Below are 25,105 nucleotides of genomic sequence, written 5' to 3' on the forward strand. Positions count from 1 at the left end.
CTGATTTGTGAAGTTGTCGAATTCCTGTGGGAATGAATTCCATTTGGTCATATTAAACTTATTATTACCATCAGTTCAGTTTAGTTGCTCAGTCGTGTCCGACTCTTTGCGACCCCATGAATCGCAGCACTCTAGGCCTCCCTGTCCATCACCAACTCCCAGAGTTCACTCAGACTCACGTCCATCGAGTCAGTGACGCCATCCAGCCATCTCATCCTCTGTAACTACTGATATATAATAATACTTGAACAAAATTTTTATTGAGATATAGTTGATGTGTAATTTATATGTTTCAGGCATACAACATAGTGATTCACAATTTTTAAAAGTTATACTCCATTTATATTTATTGTAAAATATTGGTTATCCTTCCTAAGCTGTACACAATGCATCCTTGGTAGTTTTGTGGTCGCTCAGAGTTGGACACGACTGAAGTGACTTAGCAGCAGCAGCAGCAGCAGCCTTTTTGCCTCTAATCCCTTGTGCCTATCTTGCCCCTCTTCTCTCTCCCCACTGGTAATCACTAATCTCTATATCTGCGAGTCTGCTTCTCTGTTATATTCACTAGTTTGTTTTATTTTTTAGGTTCCACATATAAATGATATGTCTTTCTCTGATTCATTTCACTAAGCATAATGCCTTCCAAGTCCATCCATGTTATTGCAAATAGCAAAAGTTCGTTCTTTTTTATGGCTGATTAGTGTGTGTGCATATATATATATGCTAATATATATGTGTGTGTATATATATATATATACAAATACATATGTACACCATATCATCTTTATCCATTCATCTGTTGTTGGATACTCTCTGGAGATTAGCTTTTAATCTTCATCTTAGCTGTTCTATTTTTTAGGAATGGTATAATCTGAGGTACAGAATGGGCTTCCCAGATGGCACTAGTGGTAAAGAACCCACCTGCCAAGGCAGAAGTCCTAAGACAAGTGGGTTCAATCCCTGAGTTGAGAAGATCCCCTGGAGAAGGGAATGGCAACCCACCCCAGGATTCTTGCCTGGAGAATCCCATGGACAGAGCAGCCTGGTGGGCTACAGTCCACGGGTCGCAAAAGAGTTGGACATGACTGAATAAGATATAGCACGAGGTACAGTCCAACCATGGTTTCTAGGCAGTTGCATTTAAAACATTTAATTCTTCTCCTCTTCTTGGTTAAAGAATAATTTTTCATTTTCCCAGAATGAGATACTCCTAGTCAAGTCATACACAATCCGCCCTCAGGCTGAGGTAAACCAGAAGGGGACCAAGGGCCCATTTCCTTTATGGTCATGTGCTTGGAGAATCCTGGGAAATTCTGGATAAGAAGTGGGTTCTGTCACCTGCAGCTCATAAACCCTCCAGAGTTGCTCCTAACTTCTCTATGGCTACTTGTATTAATACAGTCGCAGCCCTTGAAGGGAGGAAGAATGAGGGTGGGTTCCTCCCGTGGCTCAGCTTCCCAGAGCATGTGCAAGTGAGGGGCAGGGCAGGGCCCCCTCCTCCCCTTTCTCTCTGCCGCAGGAATCCTCAAACTCTAGGGGGCATCAGAACCACTCGAATTACCCTCAGTGCCTGATAAATGGCTAATTTTTCAGTCCCCATTGCCAGAGTTTCTGATTCAACAGAACTTTGAGGATGAGGAACCTGCCGTTTAACCCACAGGGCAACAAGATTTTTATGTATTAGTTAGATGTATAGGTGGACAGAGAAGCAAACAGTTAATATTTGAAATATCCTAGAGGAATGCCTATTCCAGGAGTAGAGAATTCACAGAGACTGTCATTTAAGGCCCACGTGTGTGCATGTGTGTGTGGGGGTGTTGGTTGGGCTTACTAAACACAGCTTCAATTATCTTTATCGCCCATTGCGGAGGATTTGTTAATTAGCACAATTCACATTAGAAATATTTATTTCATGGTGTAATGAGAGGGGTTCAAAATGTGTAGATAGGCTGAGAAACAGAGCCTTCCCTTGCATGAATAGGGTACTGATTGTCATAGTTTTAGGCAAACCCATGTGTGTGTGTGTGTGCGCGTGCCCATGTGCACACACATCTGTGTGCCCAGTCATGTCTGATTCTTTGTGACCCCATGGACTGAGGCCCGCCAGGGTCCTCTGCTCATAGAATACTGGAGCTGGTTGCCATTTCCTTCTCCAGGGAATCTTCCAGGGATCTTTACCAGCCAGGCCACCAGGGACCCCAAATAAACCCATAACACCTATTAGTTCAGACCCAGGTCTTCGAGATCCATTGCCCATAGAGCTGAGAAGAAGACCAGCCTAAGCTACCCATACCCAAGATAGCTCAGCAGCCTTATCATCTGGACCCCAAAACTGAGGGTTTATTTTTGACTGCTGTTGGGTTCACAGTTTACTGTGGAACAACCATGTTTCTTATAAATTAGGAGAGTTATACTGTAACAGTGCAGGGCGGGTAAAGATGGCAGAGGGAGCCCAGAAGTGAATCACTGGAGGTGGACACTGCTGAGGAGGGCGGAGGGTTGAGTGTTCATGATAGAGCTGAGTTTACTAAAGAGAAAGAGGAAGGAAATAACGACTTTATCTGAAAAGAGGCCAAAATGGAGAAAAATGGGAATAAGAAAGTATTTGGGGTTAATTAAAATGAGCTCAGAAACTTTCTTATAACTCTTCCTTGCAAATTGTGAAAAGATCAACATGGGGCAATCACCCTTAGAATAGCATTTCTGATTAGGGTATTTTAAATGCTAATTGCCTGCTTCTGTGTATATTAAACCTAATGGACACACTTATATCTTGCTGAAATGCATGTTAAAATGCATTAGTTTCTGATGCCCCAGTTGGATGCCTCATAAGAGAGACAAAACAGTGATTTTCAGTGGGAAAGGAAGGCCCGTAGGCCTGTATATGTGTATGTGTGTGAGGGTAGGTGTAATTAACACAAGTTATAAAGTGAAATAGGAGAGTGAAAAAGTTGGCTTTAAAGCTCAACATTCAGAAAACAAAGATCATGGCATCCGGTCCCATCACTTCATGGCAAATAGATGGAGAAACAGTGGAAACAGTGTCAGACTTTATTTTTGGGGGGCTCCAAAATCACTGCAGATAGTGGCTGCAGCCATGAAATTAAAAGACGCTTACTCCTTGGAAGGAAAGTTATGACCAACCTAGACAGCATATTCAACAGCAGAGACATTACTTTGCCAACCAAGGTCCGTCTAGTCAAGGCTATGGTTTTTCCAGTGGTCATGTATGGGTGTGAGAGTTGGACTGTGAAGAAAGCTGAGTGCCGAAGAATTGATGCTTTTGAACTGTGGTGTTGGAGAAGACTCTTGAGAGTCCCTTGGACTGCAAGGAGATCCAACCAGTCCATCCTAAAGGAGATCAGTCCTGGGTGTTCATTGGAAGGACTGATGTTGAAGCTGAAACTCCAATCCTTTGGCCACCTGAGGCAAAAAGCTGACCCATTTGGAAAGACCCTGATGCTGGGAAAGATTGAAGGCAGGAGGAGAAGGGGATGACAGAGGATGAGATGGTTGGATGGCATCACCGACTCAATGGCCATGAGTTTGAGTAAACTCTGGGAGATGGTGATGGACGGGGAGGCCTGGCGTGCTGCAGTCCATGGAGTCGCAAAGAGTTGGACACGACTGAGCGACTGAACTGACTGACTGATATGCTTTGAGGATTCTCTCAAGCTTTTTGACCCTGTTTTGCTCTCTGTAGATAATGTCACTGCTACAGGAAATTCTCTAAGTTCCATGACTTTAAATCCCATCTATATTATATCTGCAGCCCTCATTCTTCCCCCAAAGTACGGAAATGAACATACAACTTCCCGGCAGACATGTCAAACCAACATGATCCTAGACTGTGCGCTGGTCTCCAGCACACCTGTTCCGTCTCATTGTTCTCTTCGGTAAATGGTGTTATCCTTTTTCCTAGTTTGTAAGGTTAGAATCATTCATGACTCTCTGTTTCTCATAATCTTTATCCAATTAATCAGCAAGTCATCAGTTAAATTATATCCTTGAAGTCAATGATTTCTCATTACTTTCACTCTGTCATTCTAAGCTGAGACAAAACACCATCCTCCCTTGCCATACTGATTACTACAACAGCTAAAGTCCTTGGGCTTTTCCCCCAGAGTCTGTTTAAAACACAGCAGCTAGAATTTCAATAATAAATATGATTGTTATTCTCCTACTCAAAGGCCTTCCCCCTCCCAGTGGTTTCCCATTGCACTTAAAATGACATCCAAAGCCTTTATCATGGTCTCAAGGTTTGCCATGATCTGAACCCCAGGTATTTCTCTGAACTTTTCTCCTTCTACTCTTTCTTCCTTGTGTATTCGGCTCTTCTTTGAACATGCCAAGCTCATTCTCACCCAGAGCCTTTGCAAAACCTGTTGCTTCTATCTCACTAGATTTTACCCTAGATATCTACATGGCTTGCCCACCCTCTTCAAGTCTGTGCTCAAATATCATTTATCATCAGAAAGGCCTTCTGAAACCTCTGGCTCTAAAATAACATTATCCAGCTTTATTTTCTTTATGACATTATTGTTACTGACAATATATTTATTTGATTCTTTCTTTTCTTTTCTTTCTATTTAACCTTCCTTACTACAAGGTATAGTGCTATGAGGACAGGCCTTATGTCTGTATTGTACATGACATATTTCTAGCACCTAAATTGTGCCTGATGTTTAGTAAGAACTCAATAAATATTTGTTGAATGAATTAATAAACTTTCAAAGCCGCCCTAAACAAATTGAGGTGATACTTTTTAAGCCATAAATCACAAAAGCCTTATAACTTTCAAAATATCCTGTGTACTTAAAATTTGGGGGGGAATAATTTTAGAGTTACAGAAAAGTTACAATGATGGCATAGAGTACTTCCATAACTGCTTCACCATAACATAATGTTTCCATATGCACCTTCCCCTAATGCTAACGTCTTACATAACCCTAGTACACTTATCAAAGCTAAGAAACTAACACAGGTGCAATACTGTTAACTGAACCAACTCAATTCAGGTATCATATGTTTCCCCAATATTGTCCCTTTTGCATTCTAGATGCAATCCAGGATGCTACATTGCACTTACTCACACGTGTTTCCTCTAATTTGTGTCAGCTTCTCATTCTTCCTTTGTTTGTCATGATCAGGATAGTTTTGAACAGCGCTGGTCAGGTATTATGGAGAATGTACCACGTTCTTTTTGTTCGCCACAGAAGCCAGTGTAATAGAAAGTCACCAAAGGGGAACCCCAACACCCACTGAAAATTTTGCTCTAGCTTACTCCTTGAGGGTTCCTGTGAGAGCAGGAACTCATTCACATATGTAGGAGATTGTGGGGGCTAGGGAGACCAGGAGAACAGGGATTAAAGGCGAAGAAGCTGTTTTTTACAGTAGCTCCCAGCAGATTTTCCATCAGGTCCCTTTTGTCATGTGACATGGCCACAGAAACGGAATCACCATGACTAGCTTAGTTTAATGAAGATCCACTCTGGATCTAGACCATCCTTGACTCATGTTGCTAGAAGGGGGAGAAGCCAGCAAAGATGAAGGAGGAAGTGGAGGAGCATCAGGGATTGGGATGGGGCAAGGAATGGGTTTGGTAGACAACAAACTTTCTGTTAGAGTCAACTTATATATTCTGTGTACCCATAAGGCTCAGATAGGTTATGGCCTCCTAGGAAAAGAACATGTCACAAGCGTGGTGCTTATCAACAGATGGCTGGTGTGAACAAACTATGGTAGAAATCATACAAGGAAACACTGCCCAGTACATGGAACATCATGGATGAATCGCAAAGGCATTATGCCAACCAAAAGAAGCCTGACAGACAAATGTGTACTGAATGCTTTCAATGATATGACATTCCAGAGAATGCAGAACCGTAGGGACAGAAAACATCAGTGGCTGCCCAGTTAAGGTGGAGGGAGGTGATTGGATGCAAAGGGGTATGAGGGAACTTTTGGAGGCTCATGAGAATGTTCTGCAGATTAAAGAGAAAATGGCTATGGGGTCTTGGGTGATGGCATGAAAAGGGGCAAAAGAACATTGTAGAACATTTTGAGCATAGGGTACAGTTCTGTTGTCTCGAGAAATAATCATCCACCTAGGCTTTGGTTTGGGCAAATGGTGCAAATTTCATTTCTGTGTTCTTTGGAACATCAATTAGGAGTTGGCAAACACAAGACTGCAGAGGGCTGAGAATACCCTATGAGCTGAGCTCTGGTTCTTAAATATTTGTAAAAGATCTTAAATTAATTAAAATACAGTTCTATTAAGGAGAAAGCTTTGCCAAGTCTTACAGAGGGGGTTTCACAGAGGGTTTTACAGAGGATGGTATGTGATCATTTGAAGGGGATGGGGCTAACTGCTTGCGTGTGCATGCATGCTAAGTCACTTCAGTTGTGTCTGACTCTTTGCGACCCCATAGACAACACCCTGCCAGGCTCCTCTGCCCATGGGATTCTCCAGGCAAGTGGGTTGCCATGCCCTCCTCCAGGGGATTTTTCCAACCCAGGGATCGAACCCACTTCTCTTATGTCTCCTGCGTTGGCAGGTGGGTTCTTTACTGCTAGTACCACCTGGGAAGCCCAACTGTTAGTAACTGATGGATTTTGCCTCAATAAAGGATCTTTCTAATTGAAGTACAACACTACATTTACCAAGGTCCTAACAAGATGTACCTGTAACTGGTTATCAAAAACTGTGGGGATCCCAGAATCTAGCAGCAGGGGCACAGAGTAGAGGTGAGGGACAGATATTTTTGGCTGAGGTGACCAGTGCAATATTTCAGATCATGTCACACAAACAGCTGCCTGTTCTGTGATGATTCTGGCCACAAGATCCTAGATGGGGGTGCCTGAAATCATGCCTAGGAGGTGATCTGATGAAGAAGCGTGGTCCAAAGAACCGATGTGAAGAGAATCCCATGGTTCGTTTGGGGCTGGTGTAGGTTTTCAAAAACTTGTTATTGTTGATGTAAATTTTCTCCTCTGTGCATTGGTTGTATATATACATATCCTGACATCTTGATTATTAATTACTGGGACTTTGTAAATATACGTTCCAATTTGACATAACATTACTTCTGAGTTTCAAAACATTACCATTCCAGCCCCATGATATAAACACATTCCCAGACACACGACTTTCACAACCACAGATCAAGTACTAAACTGTAATTGTAATGGAAAGAGAAAAAAAAATCCCCTTCATATCACAATTAGCTTGCTTGCCAGAGACCCCTCCTGAGAAGGAGATTATGCTATTAGTAGTAACAGAAATGCTGGGCATTCTATGAACGAAGTGACTCACAGGTTGTGGGTTGGTCACAAGTTGTGGGAGGAGGTCACAGTGAGGATGTGACCTCTGGTTGACCTGTGAACTGAACCCCATCTCCCCATCCTTGGAACGAACATCCTGCCCACATTATCACAGTGTTCCAAGAACTGTCACCTTGACAGAGTAAGGAATCGTTGAAGCCATCTGGATGGTATACATGACTAAGCCCAGGTAAGACCTCTAGGTAAGATTTCAAGATTCTGGCAGGGTATAGAAATCTACTTGCCTTACAGCCACCCAAGACAAGCCTCTCACGTAAATTCCCTTGCTTCTGACAACTGCCACCTGCCAATCTGGAGTGCTGCTGCTGCTAAGTCGCTTCAGTCGTGTTCGACTCTGCGCGACCCCAGAGACGGCAGCCCACCAGGCTCCCCCGTCCCTGGGATTCTCTGGGCAAGAACACTGGAGTGGGTTGCCATTTCCTTCTCCAATGCATGAAAGTGAAAAGTGAAAGTGAAGTCGCTCAGTTGAGTCCGACTCCTAGCGACCCCATGGACTGCAGCCTACCAGGTTCCTCCATCCGTGGGATTTTCCAGGCAAGAGTATTGGAGTGGGGTGCCATTGCCTTCTCCCGCCAATCTGGAAGAGTCTGCCTTGTTCTTCAGTCTCTCCCTGTCCTCTAGGGTCAGTTTTCAAACCAACACAAATGTTTGTTCAATGGCAGAACCCCAGGTCCCATCACTAGAAATTTCTGCTCAGCAGGTGTGAGGAGGTACTCCAGAATCTTTACTGCTAAGCTGTAGTACCTCAGGTGATATGGATGCTGCGGCCTTCGAGAAAGACCCTTTTGAGACAGACCTCTTTTTAAAATATCTAACCAGGAAATTTATTTTCTTTCAGGGTTTAACAGGGGGTAAAAGTTAATTCAGAATTTTTTTTTCCTTTTATTGCCGAAGTGCAAAGAAAATCTCCGAAGTGTTTAATATCTTATTTTTTTTTGTTTTTTGATGTTTTGTTTATTTTTTAAAATATAAATTTATTTATTTTAATTGGAGGTTAATTACTTTACCATATTGTATTGGTTTTGTAATACATCAAACAAATCCATTACATTACTTTCAGTAAGGCCCACAACTACATATAAAAACTGAAGATTATGATCCAAAAGAAAACAGCTCTTAATTCTCAGACAAGAAGACTACACTAAAGAGGCGGGGAAAAGATGAGCACTTGAGGAAAAGCAGCATCAGCTGTCAAGTGTCACAAAATCACAGTCCATGGAAATAGGCCATGTGGTATCAGACTCATTATCCCCCCAAATCCGCTGCCATAAACACGTGCACCAAATGCACTGATCCTGTTGTTCTCCTACCTTCGCCTGCCAATGCAGTTGAGGCTAAATTGTCATCTCATTTTCATGCTTCTGTGTAATTTATTACCCTGATTGAGGGCTATGCCACAGTCAATTCTATTACATAGTTTCCAGCAACTCCTTACTTGTTAATAAAATAACCAAAGGATTCAGGATTTTATCTATACATATATTTTACTTTATACTTGAGTTTGGGGAAAGACCATTATGTGCCATATGCCCTTAAGAAATTATTGTTGAGTGAGTGAACAAAATGTTGAGCTGAATCACATTATTGCATATATTCCCAAAGTAGCAAATCAAATTATATTCTCAGTACAGTGAACAGTGAGTTGATTCTTAAAGAAAACTCATGGTGAACATTTTTGAAAAGAGATGATTCTGGGTGGGGGGGGGCAGGGAGTGGGAGTAGAATGTGTCTTTTTTGAAAATCTTTTGTTTTGCAATCATTTTGAATTACAAAAAGTTGCAAAAACAGTTCAAAGAGCTTCCCTACAGCCTTAGAGTTGTAAACATTTCTGAACCATCTGAGGGTAAGTGCAGTTGTGATGTCCACTTTACTCCCTCATAATTCAGAGTGTATTTTCTAAAAACAAGAAAACTCTCCTAAATAAATGCAGTACAACCTCAACATCAGGAAAATAACATCGATCCAATTTAATTCAACAGAATTCATTGAAGTTTTGCTGTTAATATCATTTACAGGTCTTGGATGCCATTCAAGACTCTTGCATTTAGTTGTCCCTTTAGAGTCCTTCAATCTTAAACAATCTTTAAAGATTATACATTATATCAGGAGACAACACAGGTTGATTTTTCCCATTACTGTTTTTTGTGTAAACTTTTGCCAGTTGATTAAGATGCTATCTCCCAAGTATTATAGCTGTAATGTTAATAAGTATTTCATGTGTTAATTAATAATGGATATATATTAATGATAATTAATGAATTTTTAGGAACATGCTTTGAGATTATAAATATTGTCTTGCTTATCAAAAGTTTATCCACTATTTCTAGTATCCATTGATGATTCTGGCCTGAATCAATTATGATGATGATGATTGCAAAGTGGTGGTTTTTTAATACTGTCTTTCCTTCTATTAATTGTTTTCCACTGGTGGAACTTCCTTTCTTTCTATTGGCATGGACGCATTGATTCCTATTTTGCACAAAGGTAGCAACCTGTTCCTGTCATTGTTTATTTTGATGCTTAAATGGTCCTGGATTTGGCCAGCAGGAACCCCTTCAAGCTGCTCCTATATTCTTTCATTTATTATTATTTTTTTTTACAGTAGGATCTTGCTGGTTATCTATTTTAACTATAGCTCAATCTCAAACTCCCAATCTATTCCTCCCCCCCATATTTCACCCCCCCCCATTCTTTTGACATATCTTCGTAACTATTTATGAAGGAAATAGCAACCCACTCCAGTATTCTTGCTGGGAGAACCCCATGGACAATGGAGTTTAGCAGAGAGTCAGACATGACTTAGAGGCTGAATAGCATAGCTCTTTAAGTAACTTATTTTATTGCTTAATAAAGTATTCCAGTTTCATTCCCTACACATGGAGCCATAGTTCCTCTTGGTGGAGAATGGTATTTAGAAAAGTCTGAGTTCTAGGCGTGTTCACTGTAGTAGGGGTGCTATTGCTCTCTCAGTGGACAGAGCTAGGAAATATATATATGTTCAGTTGTTCAGTCCTGTCCGACTCTTTGCGATCCCGTGCAAACCTGGCCAAAACACTAGAGTGGGTTACCATTTCCTACACCAGGGGATCTTCCTGACCCAGGGATTGAAATCGCCCCCCACCCCGCCCGGCTTCTTGTCTCCTGCATTGCAGGCGGATTCTTTACCCACCCAGGAAGCTCCTGATAACATCGATATTGCACACCGACCCCATGGTTACCGTGCAGAACAATCTTGTTTTATTTCCACCTGCAGCTTCCTGAATCCTTAACTAAGCATAAAATTTCAAAGCTCCCACATCGAAGAAGGCCCTCAGTTACCCTTTCTCATTTTCTGTTTCCAGCGTTTTCCTTCTTTCTCCAAGATTATCTGCAGACTTAAGTTTTCTTAAAAGTTCTTTCGTGGCGTACTCGAGAAGAAGACTCATAAAACGCTCCAAATGCAGCCTGTGGTGTAAATGGTGAATCAATAAAAATGACGAGGTAAGTAAAACACTATCCCTGACGATCGCGGCGGCCCATTTTAATTTAGAGGGCGCCAGCTACACGTCAACGAGGGATTCAAAAGCTACCGGGCAAACCGCTCCGGACCAGGAATCCCTAAGAGAATCCTGGCGCCACCGAAGTTTCCAGTGGTGGCCAGCTCTCGAAATTGCAGGAAGGAGCCTCGGTCTTTCTGAGCCGCTTCGCCAGTGTTCTCGCCGGCGCTTGTGTCAGAAATTTCTAGTTCCCCCCCCCCCCCCCCCTTCCTCGGGCATATCTCCGTCTGGACCTTCCGCAGCGCTCGGAACAGGTGAGCCGGGCGGCGGCGCGCTGGGGACGCGCCCAGGTGCCTCGGCCCCGCCCCGCGCCTGTCGGGGCCCAGGTGCCGGCGCCCAGGTGCGCGCGGTGCGGGCTGCAGCTCCGCCCGATACCCGACAGCGGGCGCCGCTGCAGCAGCTCCGGAGCGGCGGAGCTGAGCGCCTTCGCGACTTGGGGCAGCTCCTGCGCTCGGCCCTGCTCGGCAGCGAGAGCTCCGCCCGGGCGCCGGGTTCCCGGAGCTGCCGGAGCGGGCGGGCGCCGAGGGGGCGGACCGAGCTCCGCGGACCTCGCCGGCCTGGAGCGGGAGAGGCGGGCGATCCGGGAGCGCCTGGGAGCGCGGAGAGCGGGGCCAGCCCCCTGCGCGCTGGAGACACCCGAGCGCCCCGTGCCTTGCTTGGCACGATGCGACCCGCCGCGTCTCTGCGCCGGCCCGGGGCTTCGCTTTCTGCTCGCTGAGCCCCGGCGCTCGCCACCGCGGAAATTCGGAAAGACCGGCGAGACGTGGGAGAGCCGCGCGGAGAAGCACCCAGACGGACCCAGACGTCCCCTCTGCCCCCAAGAGGCTGCCGACCCCTGGATCCCTGGGCTCCTCTAGCTTTACCATGAACCTGGCGCACGCTTGGCGTTAGGAGAAATTTCTGAAGCCGGAGGGGGAGTCAAGGAAATTCTTTGGTTGCTAAGGTAATTGTAGTTGTGACAAAAAAGGGGCAAGACACAAACGGGGGAGAAAGATGTTTTCCAACGCGATGCCCTCCACCCCTCCGGTTCCTGTGTGTTGATTTCATTTCATCTCCCGGGTGTGGATGCTTGTCCATTTCAGATACGTGACAGGTGCTGGTGTGTGTGTGTGTTTGGGACTGTAGAGGCACGAGCTTACATAAGTGGTTAGGCAAGCTGCCGTGTGGAGTTGTGTGGGGTGGGTGCAGGTCTGCACAGAAATCCTGTTCCTGGGTTTCTGGGTGTGAGGCACTCACCGGCCGGGGCGAGCTTGCAGAGGGTACGTGCTTTTAGGGACTTCTAGTCTACTGATAACGCGATTTCAGGTGGGGCAGCTTTACCTCAAAAGCAGCCGTTCATTAACTTTTTCTCTGGATAAGCGCGCCCATTTGTGGGTTGGAAGAAAAGAAAGCGGGCGGCGAGGTGTGGAGGAGGGATGGGTGGTGAGGTTCGCTGGTTTGGGGACTGCGGCAGGAGGGGCGGCGTGGATAATTTGCTCCGTGAGGATGGCAACTCGGGTTGCGTGACGGGACCGTGTTTACAGTCACTGCCAGGCTGCCTAAGAAGTGGCCCAGCGAGACAGGAAAGGACAGTGACCCAGAACATTTAATTTTGTCCAGAATGGAAGCTGCTGAATTTTATTATTATTATTATTTAATTGGATGGAATAGGAACGTTGTTTCTTTGTCTCTTGTTGAGAGGAGTGGCAAATTGAAGATATTTTGGGTCTTGTTCTTGGCCTGAAATTGTTCCCTCAGCATTTATCAATGCTCAGCAGCTGGATCTGCAGGTAGTTTCTGATCAATACCTTTTAGCAGTCCCAGAGTAAAACTGCAAAAATAAGCACCCCTAGGTAAAACCTAACAAACATTGGACCTTTTTCTTAGCAGAGGGTGGTGAGAGATGGAAGAAAAAGACCTGGGCTTATGGAAGAAAAAGAACCGGGCTTATAAGTGTTGGGATGGAGGGATGGAGTTAGAGACTGAGATACAAATTTGTGTGTGTTGTCAAAAAAGAAAAAAAAAAAAAAAGCTAGCCTGAAAGGAAACCGTCAGACTTGACTTAATAGGTAAGGCTTTTCTGGATCACTTTTCACAGGCAGATAAGTAATTATATGGAGTTGGCACTGGGGAGGTTGGTGGGAAACTTTCTCTGAGCGGTACAGTCATTATAGTCTTGCTTCTTCTTTATTAATTTGTTGTTTTTGCAATGGGCGGGACTACCCTGTGAGAGAAAGCAAGCAGAGGACTGAGGGAAATCGGAGATTCTTCAGAGGGTCCTTGTAAGTAAAGGCTCACATGCTGAACAGCGAAAACCAAGATGGTGAATCTGTTCTGAGTTCTCCAATATGAAGCAGAAATGTTATGTAGATATGGTGAGCTTATGTACTGTAAATGTTAGCATATTACCACATATATGTATATACAGCCTAAATAATTTGTCCTTTCCTGAAAGTGTAAGTTCCAGAAATGTCAGCTCTGGTGAGGTATTTGGATGAACTAGGTGGCCACTGGTGTTTCCTTTTCCATAATAATTACATTTGTTCTTAACTTCACTTTCCTGTCTCCTTTAAGAAACTTTAATTAACATGCACTGAATTTATATTGCTGAGAGTTTCAGTGAAACAGTGCTAGGTCTTCTTCGAGCAACAAATTTGTCTTATCAAGTGAAACTTTACAACAATGCTCTTGTGGCAGAAATGTCTCTTTAAATGAGACAGTCCTTATTTTGTTAATTTATGATTTATGGAATGAGATAGCCAACATAGTTGTTTTTTTTTTTAACTGAGCAAACATTTCTTAAGAAAGGAAAAAAAAAATTAAAGGATATTTTGGGCAATGAAATTTGCCAGTACTTTTGAATGTCTTATTGTCCACAAGGACAGAATTTTATGTGACAGTAGAATCATTCTCTTTCTTATTTCTCTGGTATTCTCCCATGCATTTAATCCCCAGAACTCCTAAGACTTTGCCAGGAATTGCCAGACCTTCTGTGCTGTGCCAGGGGTTAAACATCAGGGAGATATGAGTAAGGAGCTATGTGTCACCTCAACATTTTTTCAAAAGAGACTCTCTCAGAGATCTCAGTACTGGGATTAGTTTTTCCTTTAGCTGTACAGTCAGCTTGTCTTAATTCATAGTGCTTTGAACCTAGGGAAGCATTTAACCTCTTCATTTTCAGTGCCAGCTGGAAGGAATATATTTACAGAATTTCATCTTCATTGTAACATATGGCATGATATAAATAATTACTACACACACACTATCCTGCTGTATGGAAAGAAATAGAATTATAAACCTTCATGTTGAGTGATATGGATGTAACATTAAAAAAAAAGTTTTACTTTTTTCTTGATTATGAAAGAAATAACCATTGGGAAAAATTCCAGAAAATACACACCCAAAAAAGATCATTTGTAATTCTCCCACAGAAGGTGAACCACTGTTGACATTTCTGCATACTGTTATGTTCCTGTAGGCTATATTCTGATCACATTCTGATCACAGTATTCCTTGAATTTCTACCGTTCTTCCTATTCTCCAGCCCCCATTTTTAAATTGTAAATGAAACTTGGATGTGTGTTAGAGGTTTGGGAAATTACTGCTAATTTGTTAGATGACTTTGATAGATCAGGTTTTAATTTTTGTTATTGTCTTTATTTTAAAAAGGGGGAAATTGGCTTCCCTGGTGGCTCAGATGGTAAAAGCGTCTACCTACAATGCGGGAGGCCTGGGTTCGATCCCTGGGTGGGGAAGATCCCTGGAGAAGGAAATGGCAACCCACTCCAGGATTCTTGCCTGGAAAACCCCATAGATGGAGGAGCCTGATAGGCTACAGTCCATGTGGTCACAAAGAGTCGGACACAACTAAGCGACTTCACTTCACTTATTTTAAAAAAGAGTAGTTTCTCTTTTTTCTGTCATCTTTGAAAACCAAGGTTTGCATTTTGGATTGGCAGTACTCCCTCAGAGATTTAGGGTTTAAAGTATCAGAAAAGAAATAAAGCATTGGCCATGCAGAGTGAGGGTAAGGTTGGTGGTGGGAGACCTGAGTTCTGGTTTCAACTCCTCCACCAACTCCTTATGTGACTTTTGGCCACTGGGCCTGTTTCCTTGGAGGACAAATGACACTTTCAGATTTAGCTCAATAAGCTAACTGCATGTTTGTCCGTTTGACGTTTGATGAGGGTGACCTTTGTTTGAAGCAGGCTTTTTCAAATGCAGATGGCTAGGATCACCCCCTGAGTTTTGGACTTAGCCTGTCTGGGGTGGGGCCTGAGAATTTACGTTTCTAACAGGATGATCTGCAGATGATGCTGATTCTGCTGGACCACCCTGAGAACCAGATGGTAAGCTCCTTGGGGGCAAAACACTGTTGCAGTTGTCTTTGCATCCATCTACCCCATGCCTAGGAATGTACCTGCCGGTAGGTGCCTAATAAACATTGTTGAATTCTCTTATCAGTTTTCTCCTTGGGGAAACAACTTTCTGAAGCAGTCAAGATAAAAGAGCTCATCACCCATCATTTGGAACCATTAAATCTGTAATAAGAGTAATAATAAGTCATGAAACCCAGTTATTCCAAGTGCAGGGAGAGCAAAAACTGCTCACAAGTAGGCAATTAAAATGCACATTAAACCTAATGAGTTACATTAAGTAACAACTCAGAGTACCTGCTTGAGAAACCACAAAGCTCCTCCAGAGCTTCATGGCTGTCTCCCTGAGACCTGTAAAATGCAATTCATTTTCTACCACATACAGATTCCAGTAAGGGGAAGGAAATTCACTATTAATTATCCCAAGTACCAAGGCAGTGGCTAAAGCAAGCAGTGGTCCAGACTCCACCCCTCAGCCGCCAAAAGGCAGACCTCCTCTCCTTAGCTCATCTTGACCAGTCTCCGACCACTAAGGTCTCCCTCTTATGACCGAGGAAACAAGAGAGAAGGGTGGTGAGTGCGTTTATTATCTAGGAGGTTCCAGCTGGCTGAAATATCCCAGTCAGAACTTGTTGATCTTCCTTGTGTGGCTACTTTGTAGGTAAAAAAAATGTATCCTTTTCTTCCACTTCTATGTTAGAAACGGTGCAGAGGACACCCATTTTTAAGGATGGAAATAGAAAAATATGTCAATAGTGAAATACAGACAGAGCAGGCATTTGTGAATGAGGCTTTTCAAGTGAGTTGTGGTGCAGACAGCTGTTCAAGCTTTTGAAATACTTTGGTAAAGCCGTCAAAGGAAAAAAATCACTTTTGGCACATAGAACTCCCTTGTCCGCTACTATCTGCCCTACCCTGGAGGCTATTTTCTTGCACGGGGGTGGGGGTGGGGGGAGATGCACACTTCCAGGAGAGCATCCTGAGATGAGAGTGTCCTGTGTGAACCTGGACCGGCGGCGGCAGCTCTTGGAGGTCCCCAGGTGCCTGTGTTGCTCTTGATATAGGCCAGACCTGAGCTCACACAGAGCTAGGATCCATAGCTCTTCAAGTAGCACAACAGGCTTTTCACACCCTGTTCATTGTGTCCTCGTCTGTAAAATAAAAATAAAGAATATACCCCTTGAATATGTGTGGCTGTGATGAGAAAAATAGGATCCTGGGCAGAGGAGGCCCAGTAGCTGGAGAAGATGGGCCCTGTTACGTCATGGTTGTTGTTTTCTGATAATTTTGATAATGAGTTATTCACAACCTTGGTTGTTCCCTGGGCGAAATCTGAAACCAGCCCCCAGACACGGAGGACACGGAGATGGAAGAAAAGAGGGAAACGCAGCAGATTGGTAGGCGGCAAATGTAATAAGCAAGGGAACTTACATAAGAGGCTTGTCTTAGACACTGTGAGAGGGGTAGCTCCTTGTACCCACCCGCCAGTACCTTACAAAATTATGTTTTTTTTCAGGCCTGTGTTTCTGTTTTGAGGCTCTAACTGGGATCAGTCACATCTTAAGTCCAGAGAATCTCAGCAACTTACTGTCTCAAGGCTATGGTCCTTGCAAATGGCTCCCTGGGAGAGGGTGGGCAGAGTGTACATTCCAGGCACACGGAGGGGTGAGAAGCCTCCGAGTGCCCATTCAGCTTGCAGGTCAACTGGAAGCCGCAGCCTCTACATGACCTCCTCCCACAAGAGTCTGGTGGGAAATTGGTATTTCAGGGCAATGGTTTCCAACTCTTTTCTGTTCCTGTGGACCTGCTGTATCAGCCGAGCATTGGAGGAACTTCTGAGTTCTTTGGAGCAGCAGTCCCCAACTTTTTTTGGCACCAGGGACCAGTTTCGTGGAAGACAATTTTTCCATAGACTGGAGGTAGGGAGATGGTTTGGGGATGATTCAAGCTTGTTACATTTATTGTGCACTTTTTCTATTATTATTAAATCAGTTCCACTGCAGATCATCAGGCATTAGATCCTGGAGGTTCCCTACCCCTGCCTCGGAGAATGCTGCTCTGTGATTCTGACCCTGGAGGGTGTGGCCCAAACATTCAGGGGAAATGGTGGAGTGGAGGATGGCCTTCCCTGTGGCAGCCAAAGATTTCCTTGAGCCTGAAGGTCACTGGTCACCAGCAGGAAGAGAAATGAAACACAGGGGCTGCAGCTGCATTGACATCTCTTGTGCCAGACTATGACCCACACCGGACGAGGCCCTGTGCTGTTTTCCTCTATTTCCTTGGTATCTCTCACAGCGCCTGTGGATGGTAGGGGTTTGGTAAATATTTGCTGAATTGACCTGCAGAGTGACAGCTCTGTAGGGGGGTGGGACGGTGAAAATGGAAGGCAGGATGGACTAAGAGTAGTGCAGAGTAGACTGGACCCAGTGTGGGGGCATAGACCTTTCCAAGGGTGGGTGCATGGACCGGTTTGAGTGCAGGTGCATGGGCAGTTACACAGAAGATGCAAGTGGTTATTATTCTTATTGCTTGCTTGATTCTGCCTGTCTAGATTCACCTGAGAGCCACAATATAGTGAGGCCCTCCAACCTAGTTTGCAGCTGTACATCCACGTTTGTCTCTCCCACTGGTTTTATCTTGCCCCACTGCAAGGCAAGACACAGGATATGCTTGAGAGAAATTGGATTCCTAAGCCCAAAGTTGCCCAGCCTACAAAGCTGTGGAGCTGTCGTATGGCAGGGGACTGACCTTATAACATTAAAGATGTTATATTAAAGATGTACATTAAAGATGGGGACTACAGAGGATGAGATGGTTGGATGGCATCACCAACTCAGTGGAGATGAGTTTGAGTAAACTCTGGGAGTTGGTGATGGACAGGGAGGCCTGGCGTGCTGTGGTCCATGGGGTTGCAAAGAGTCAGACATGACTGAGTGACTGAACTGAACATGTAAAGCTATTGGAGAGCAAAGTTTTTAAAAAGAATTAGATGGTATCACTCCCATTTTGCAGATGAAGAAACTGAAGTTGAAGAAGTGGTTCAGTCACTTGCCCTTGGTCAGATAGTTATTGAGTTATTAAAACCAAGATTTAAATCCAGATCTTTCCTGACCCAAAATCCTGAGTCTTGCGGGATATCACTAGATCAGGGATAAACAGAGACCCTTCCCTTGAGATCAGTTCTTTTGAAGAGAAATAGATATGAATAGAAAATAAACAATAAAAGGTGTTAATTGATGGTTTAGGAGCATAATGCATAGAATTTTATGTCAGATTATGTAGTAAGTAGATGATGAAGCCATAAGTACCGTTTAGTTCAGAGAGAACACTGTATAATCAGACCTGGAAGAGAGGCTTCTGGAGAGAGGCAAAAATGTCATAGGTGAACAGAGGGGATAACAGCAAGCTTTTCAGGTATGAGGTATTAATAATAATAATTAAACCAATTGTTAAGCCAATTATTGTTTGCTTTCCGAGTAAGAGCTAATATGGTAAAATCTTCATCATCATGTCCCCCCAGACCATCGTAGCTAAAATAAAACTCCTGCTTCCATGGAGTGCTCTTTATTGCCTTATCTTCAGCTCCATCACCATGACATGGCACTATATGTTTTTCATTTGTGTATTGTCTGTCTCCATCCACTAAAATGTCCACTCCCTGAGAGAAGGAACTCTGTGTTATTCCCTCTTGTTGCTTCACTGTTTATCAGATTCTGGTTTATAGTAATCGCTTGAGAGCTGATTGTAGGATGAATGAAGGGAGGAAAAAGCCTTAGAAAATGGGTTGCAAACTCAAACACAGAGCCAGTTAGGTAAAGCAGATGAATGAAACAAGTGGGGTTTCTTTCACAGCGTTAGCTTAAGTTGCATTTTTTTCCCCATCCAAATCGTGCTTTGTGTGTAAAACATGTAGAAAGTTTTTCCTCCCAGAAAGAAATGTACTTATCCTCAGTTTTCTTGAAACCGGGAGCCCTCTGCCACATTTTTGAAAGAGATGGAAGCCAGAAAACAATTTCACTTTTTTAAAAGCCCAGCAGCCATCCACGTGTAATGATGAATGGCACCTGGTGCTAGACCTCAGGGTCGAGAAACATTAGGACTGCGTTAAAGCAAAGGGTGTGTGTTGCTTAGAAAGCTGTTGCCATCCATTTGTTCATCCAGTTTTAATTCCAATTAGAAAAATATTATAGGGATCTACACTGCCCAATCCAAAGAGAACACTTGTTTGAGCTGGCAATTGTTTTTCTTTATTCTTCTGCTTATGACCTCTGTAGAAGAAAGACAACAACTTAAATATCCTATATATCTTTCCCTGAAGCCACTATGTAAGTGTTACAGTATTTAGATTCCAAACCGAACAGGAAGCTGCCATTATATTATTTTGCTGACCATACATCCTAAAACAAAGACTGATTCAGCAGCTGGTCAAAATAGAAAGGATGCATTCACAAAGAATACATTTATTGATTATATTTGAGTTTTTTTGTTTTCTGTTTTTTGTAAGGGAAGACACTTTAACTTTCAGAATGGCAGGTAGTTTAGGGGCTTGACTGCTGGTGACATTAGACAAAACCACTTAATGCTACTGATCTGTGTTCTCTGCAGGTGCAGAACAGGGCTGAGAAATTATGATTGCTTTGAGGGCATTCCTGAAAGGGAGAGTATTCCTGGAAATCTGAGGTTTAGTCAATTCTTAGTTGGGGGGTTGGGGAGGATACAGGTCCCTATCCTAAGTCACTCTTGGTCTAAGGTCTCCGGTGTTCTTCTCTGCTCCTTGTCCTGCTTATTCATCATGTCAGTGGTCCCACTACTGAAGGCCCTTTTGTAGATGATGATTAATCAGATGTGGCTCTGGTGTTTAGGAAGTTTAAATTCTGTTGAGGGGGAAAAAGATGGATTAACAGGATGTGGTAAGACAGGCATGCATACATGGAATGGGGGAGGGAGACTTCACTGAAGAGGCTGAGTGGATGAGTTGGGTGTTGGAGGACCAACTCAGGTTGGGGGCCTGCAGGGATGGGGCAGGGGACACAGATGGCCAAAGTGTGCTTCAGGCAGTTCAGTGTAAGTAAAACATTAGAGGTGACATAGTGTGCAAAGGATTTTTAATCCCTCTCTATTGAGTCAGGTACTTTCAGTCTGGGTAGATGAGCTTAGAATTTAAGGGGAAACAGGGAAGCGTAATTTAGGTTGTAAGGAAAATTGTTGACTATTTATGTTTATTGCAGGCAAAATGAGAAGGTAGACTGAGTGATCTTTTCCTCACCTAATGTTGGTAATGGAGGATATGTCACAATGAATTTCTAGTTACTTCCCACTGTTATCAAGGAGTTTGCTCCCCTGCAGTGAAACGAGAGAAAGTGGGTTTGCTTTATTACAGTCAATGCACAGCTTCCATGCAAATGGACATTTCTACCCACTGTGCCAGGCTCACTGTCCAAATGTTCAATGCCTTTTTGACTTTCAGACTGAGACAGTGACCACTGACTCCCAGATCATCCTGTGGCTCAAAGGGAAAGTGGATACATCTTGGGATAAACTTAATTTAACTTGCTTGGCATGACCAGTTAGGAAGTTCTCAGATGTCTCACCCTAACACATAGGGTAGTTAGCTTTATGCCAAAGCATATGCTGTCAATTCTAGGTTTTCCTTTCTTTGGCTTCCTTTAGCTTTCAAAAGCTTCTCTGCAAAAACCACTTACCCAGCCTGCCATCTGCCATACTCCCCCACTTAAAAAAATCCATTTCTAATCCCCAGTTTCTTGTATTTTTCTAATTATCTTTAACAGGAATGAGCAGTTGACCATCAGAAGTGTATTTGGAAGTAGTTTTTTTTTTTTTTTAAGTTGAACTTTGCTTATTGAGAATTCTTGGTTGAGGGAAGTTTCCTGTGGTTGAAATTATTCATATGGTTGGTTATGCATGGATAAATAGTGACTGACAAGACAAGAAGTGAAAATTGGGGCCAGTCTATTGAAGGAATTGAATGCCACATATATATAATAAAGGTAATAGTGATAATGATGATTCAGAGTTCTCTTGGATGTAGACAAAAAAACAACTGCACTGAAACAAAATTCAAACCAACTGAAGGAATTAATCTGACTAGTAAATCTTGGAATTCAGGCATGGCTGGATCCAGGGACTTAAATGATTCCATTAGCACCTCTTACTGACACCTCATCATCTTGGTATCCTCCTTCTGTGCCACAAAAAGAAGATAGTCATTAATCTCCTTCCCTTCATAGGGCTTCAGACTAATCCCTCATGGGGAAGGGGCCTTCTTTCTTCTAGTGTTCTTATCTCACCCCTCAGAGAAGGATCCTGATTGGTCCTGATTAGACTCACATGTCTGTCTTGGTCCAATCAGTATGTCCTGTGGTATGGCATACTTTGCTGAGGACAGTTCACAAGCCCACCTTTCTCTGTCAGAAGAAGTAAACTTTTTATATATATAATATATATATTTATTTATTTATTTATACACACACACACACACACACACACACACACATATATATGTGATCACTAATCTAGAGCCAGACATCTTGGAATGTGAAGTCAAGTGGGCCTTAGAAAGCATCACTATGAACAAAGCTAGTGGAGGTGATGGGATTCCAGTTGAGCTGTTTCAAATCCTGAAAGATGATGCTGTGAAAGTGCTGCACTCAATATGCCAGCAAGTTTGGAAAACTCAGCAGTGGCCACAGGACTGGAAAAGGTCAGTTTTCATTCCAATTCCAAAGAAAGGCAATGCAAAAGAATGCTCAAGCTACCACACAATTGCACTCATCTCACATGCTAGTAAAGTAATGCTCAAAATTCTCCAAGCCAGGCTTCAGCAATACGTGAACGGTGAACTCTCTGATGTTCAAGCTGGTTTTAGAAAAGGGAGAGGAACCAGAGATCAAATTGCCAACATCCGCGGGATCATCAAAAAAGCAAGAGAGTTCCAGAAAAACATCTATTTCTGCTTTATTGACTATGCCAAAGCCTTTGACTGTGTGGATCACAATAAACTGTGGAAAATTCTGAAAGAGATGGGAATACCAGACCACCTGACCTGCCTCTTGAGAAATCTATATGCAGGTCAGGAAGCAACAGTTAGAACTGGACATGGAACAACAGACTGGTTCTGAATAGGAAAAGGAGTACGTCAAGGCTGTATATTGTCATCCTGCTTATTTAACTTATATGCAGAGTACATCATGAGAAATGCTGGACTGGAAGAAACACAAGCGGGAATCAAGATTGCCAGGAGAAATATCAATAACCTCAGATATGCGGATGACACCACCCTTATGGCAGAAAGTGAAGAGGAGCTAAAAAGCCTCTTGATGAAAGTGAAAGAGGAGAGTGAAAAGTTGGTTTAAAGCTCAACATTCAGAAAACGAAGATCATGGCATCTGGTCCCATCACTTCATGGGAAATAGATGGGGAAACAGTAGAAACAGTGTCAGACTTTATTTTTTGGGGCTCCAAAATGAGTGCAGATGGTGACTGCAGCCATGAAATTAAAAGATGCTTACTCCTTGGAAGAAAAGTTATGACCAACCTAGATAGCATATTCAAGAGCAAAGAGATTACTTTGCTGACTAAGGTCTGCCTAGTCAAGGCTATGGTTTTTCCAGTAGTCATGTATGGATGTGAGAGTTGGACTGTGAAGAAGGCTGAGCGCCGAAGAATTGATGCTTTTGAACTGTGATGTTGGAGAAGACTCTTGAGGGTCCCTTGGACTGCAAGGAGATCCAACCAGTCGATTCTGAAGGAGATCAGCCCTGGGATTTCTTTGGAAGGAATGATGCTAAAGCTGAAGCTCCAGTACTTTGGGCACCTCATGTGAAGAGTTGACTCATTGGAAAAGACTCTGATGCTGGGAGAGATTGGGGGCAGAAGGAAAAGGGGACAACCCAGGATGAGATGGCTGGATGGCATCACTGACTTGATGGATGTGAGTCTGAGTGAACTCTGGGAGATGGTGATGGACAGGGAAGCCTGGCGTGCTGCGATTCATGGGGTCGCAAAGAGATGGACACGACTGAGCAACTGAACTGATATATATATATATATACTGGGCAAAAAATACAGTATCTACCTCAAACTTCTAAACTGCATGAAAGACTTTGGATATATTTGCTGGGGAGTAGTGGGCTTCCCTGAAAGCTCAGTTGGTAAAGAATCTGCCTGCAAAGCAGGGGACCCCAGTTCAATTCCTGGGTCAGGAAGATCCACTGGGGAAGGGATAGGCTACCCACTCCGGTGTTCTTGGGCTTCCCTTGTGGCTTAGCTGGTAAAGAATCCGCCTGCAGTGTGGGAGACCTGGGTTCCATCCCTGGGTTGGGAAGATCCCCTGGAGAATTCGGGCTATACCTAACTCCAGTATTCTGGCCTGGAGAATTCCATGGACTGTATAGTCCATGGGGTGGCAAAAAATAGGACATGACTGGACGACTTTCACTTTCAGAAAGTTATTAAGAACAAGTGCAGAGTATTTCAACCACTCTTCGGAAGTTTGGAGATATTTTGTAAGAGTTCTTTGGGTAATGTGAAGCATTCCTTAAGTAGCGTGTTTCTAATCTTGTTTCACTTCTATCATTTCTCTAGTTCTGTGATGATTGCTCCTGGTCTATGCCTACACACAGAGTAAATGAGTATGTATATAGTGGTGACAGATACAGCCTCTAGCTCCTCCAGCATCCCTGCAACCATATCTCTGCAATTTCATCCCCTTTTGCATTGCTTTAGATGATGTGAGTGCTACCTTGAGAATCTGAGATGCTATATCCTTTTCCAAGAATATTTGCATTCTTCCTGGAAAAGTACACAACTCATTTCTCACTGAATTTTCAAAGAGTAAATACATCTATATTGTCACTCCCAGGTTAAGAGAGAGTGACTACCTCTTGCACCCTCCCAGTAGTACTACATATCCCTTTTCCCCAGTGATGACCACTGACTTCTAACACCATATCTTTCTCATATTTGAAATATGTGAAATATGTATGGAATTATATGTATATACTCTTTTTGTTTCTTCTTAGGCACAGTACTGTTTGAGAGATTCATCCATGATGTGGTATGTAGCAATAGTTTATTTTTACTGCTGTATGGCAACCCACTCAGTTGCATTTCACAGTTTATTCTTCTGTTGATGTGTATTTGGGACATTTCCAGTTTAGGGTTACTGTGAATAATGCTGCTGTAATTTTTTTGTATGTGTTTTTTGGCACACGTATGAATGGGTTTCTGTTTGTTGCACTCCTAAGACTGGATCTCTGGGACATATATTCAAATTTAGGAGGGCCCTACAAAGAGGTTTTCTAAGTGGTTGTACCAGTTTATGCTTCCATCATCAGTTTATGAGTGTTTTGGTTTCTCCAAATACTTGTCAACACTTGGAATTGTCAGACTTTTTAATTGTAGCCATTACGGTGGGCGGGTAGTTGTGTCTCATTGTGGTCTCAGTTTACCTTGTTAGTGTGTTTTTTTTTGTCACTTTTGTTTAATCTTTTGTAGTCCTTCTTTGAGTTTATTGCCTATTTTTCAGTTAGATTATCTTTTTTTTTTTAAATCAATTTGGGTTTTTAAAACAAATTCTGGTTTGTTTTAAATGGTATCTTTTAAAAACGTCATTTTCTGATTATTTGTTGTGGGTATATAGAAATACAGTTGATTTTTATATATTGACCTTATATCCGGTGCCTTTGTTAACTTCACTTGTAAATCCTAGTAAGTCCGATCGGTAGATTATTATGACTTTTCCATATACATAATTAAATTACATGCAAAAAGGTTTTCCTCTGTTTTGCAGTCATCGTTGGCTTCCCAGGCGGCTCAGTGGGAAAGAATCTGCCCGTCGTGCGGGAGATG

General features: G+C 43.1%; 1 protein-coding gene across 20 annotated transcripts in view; it reads left to right on the top strand.

The window, feature by feature from the left end:
- Positions 1-10,856: 10,856 nt before the first annotated feature.
- RGS6 (regulator of G protein signaling 6) overlaps positions 10,857-25,105 on the top strand; it is a 615,305-nt gene continuing 601,056 nt past the window's right edge. For 15 of the 20 annotated variants that reach the window (XR_011258336.1, XR_011258340.1, XR_011258338.1 and 12 more), the window contains exon 1: positions 10,971-11,823. The gene's annotated coding sequence lies outside the window, so the exon portion shown is untranslated. Of the gene's footprint in view, positions 11,824-25,105 lie in introns of all 20 variants that reach the window. The other 5 variants (XR_011258337.1, XM_069596937.1, XM_069596933.1 and 2 more) reach the window with 2 other exon arrangements.

The sequence above is a fragment of the Ovis canadensis genome, chromosome 7 (genome assembly GCF_042477335.2).
Source record: "Ovis canadensis isolate MfBH-ARS-UI-01 breed Bighorn chromosome 7, ARS-UI_OviCan_v2, whole genome shotgun sequence".
NCBI classification, from domain to species: Eukaryota; Metazoa; Chordata; class Mammalia; order Artiodactyla; family Bovidae; genus Ovis; species Ovis canadensis.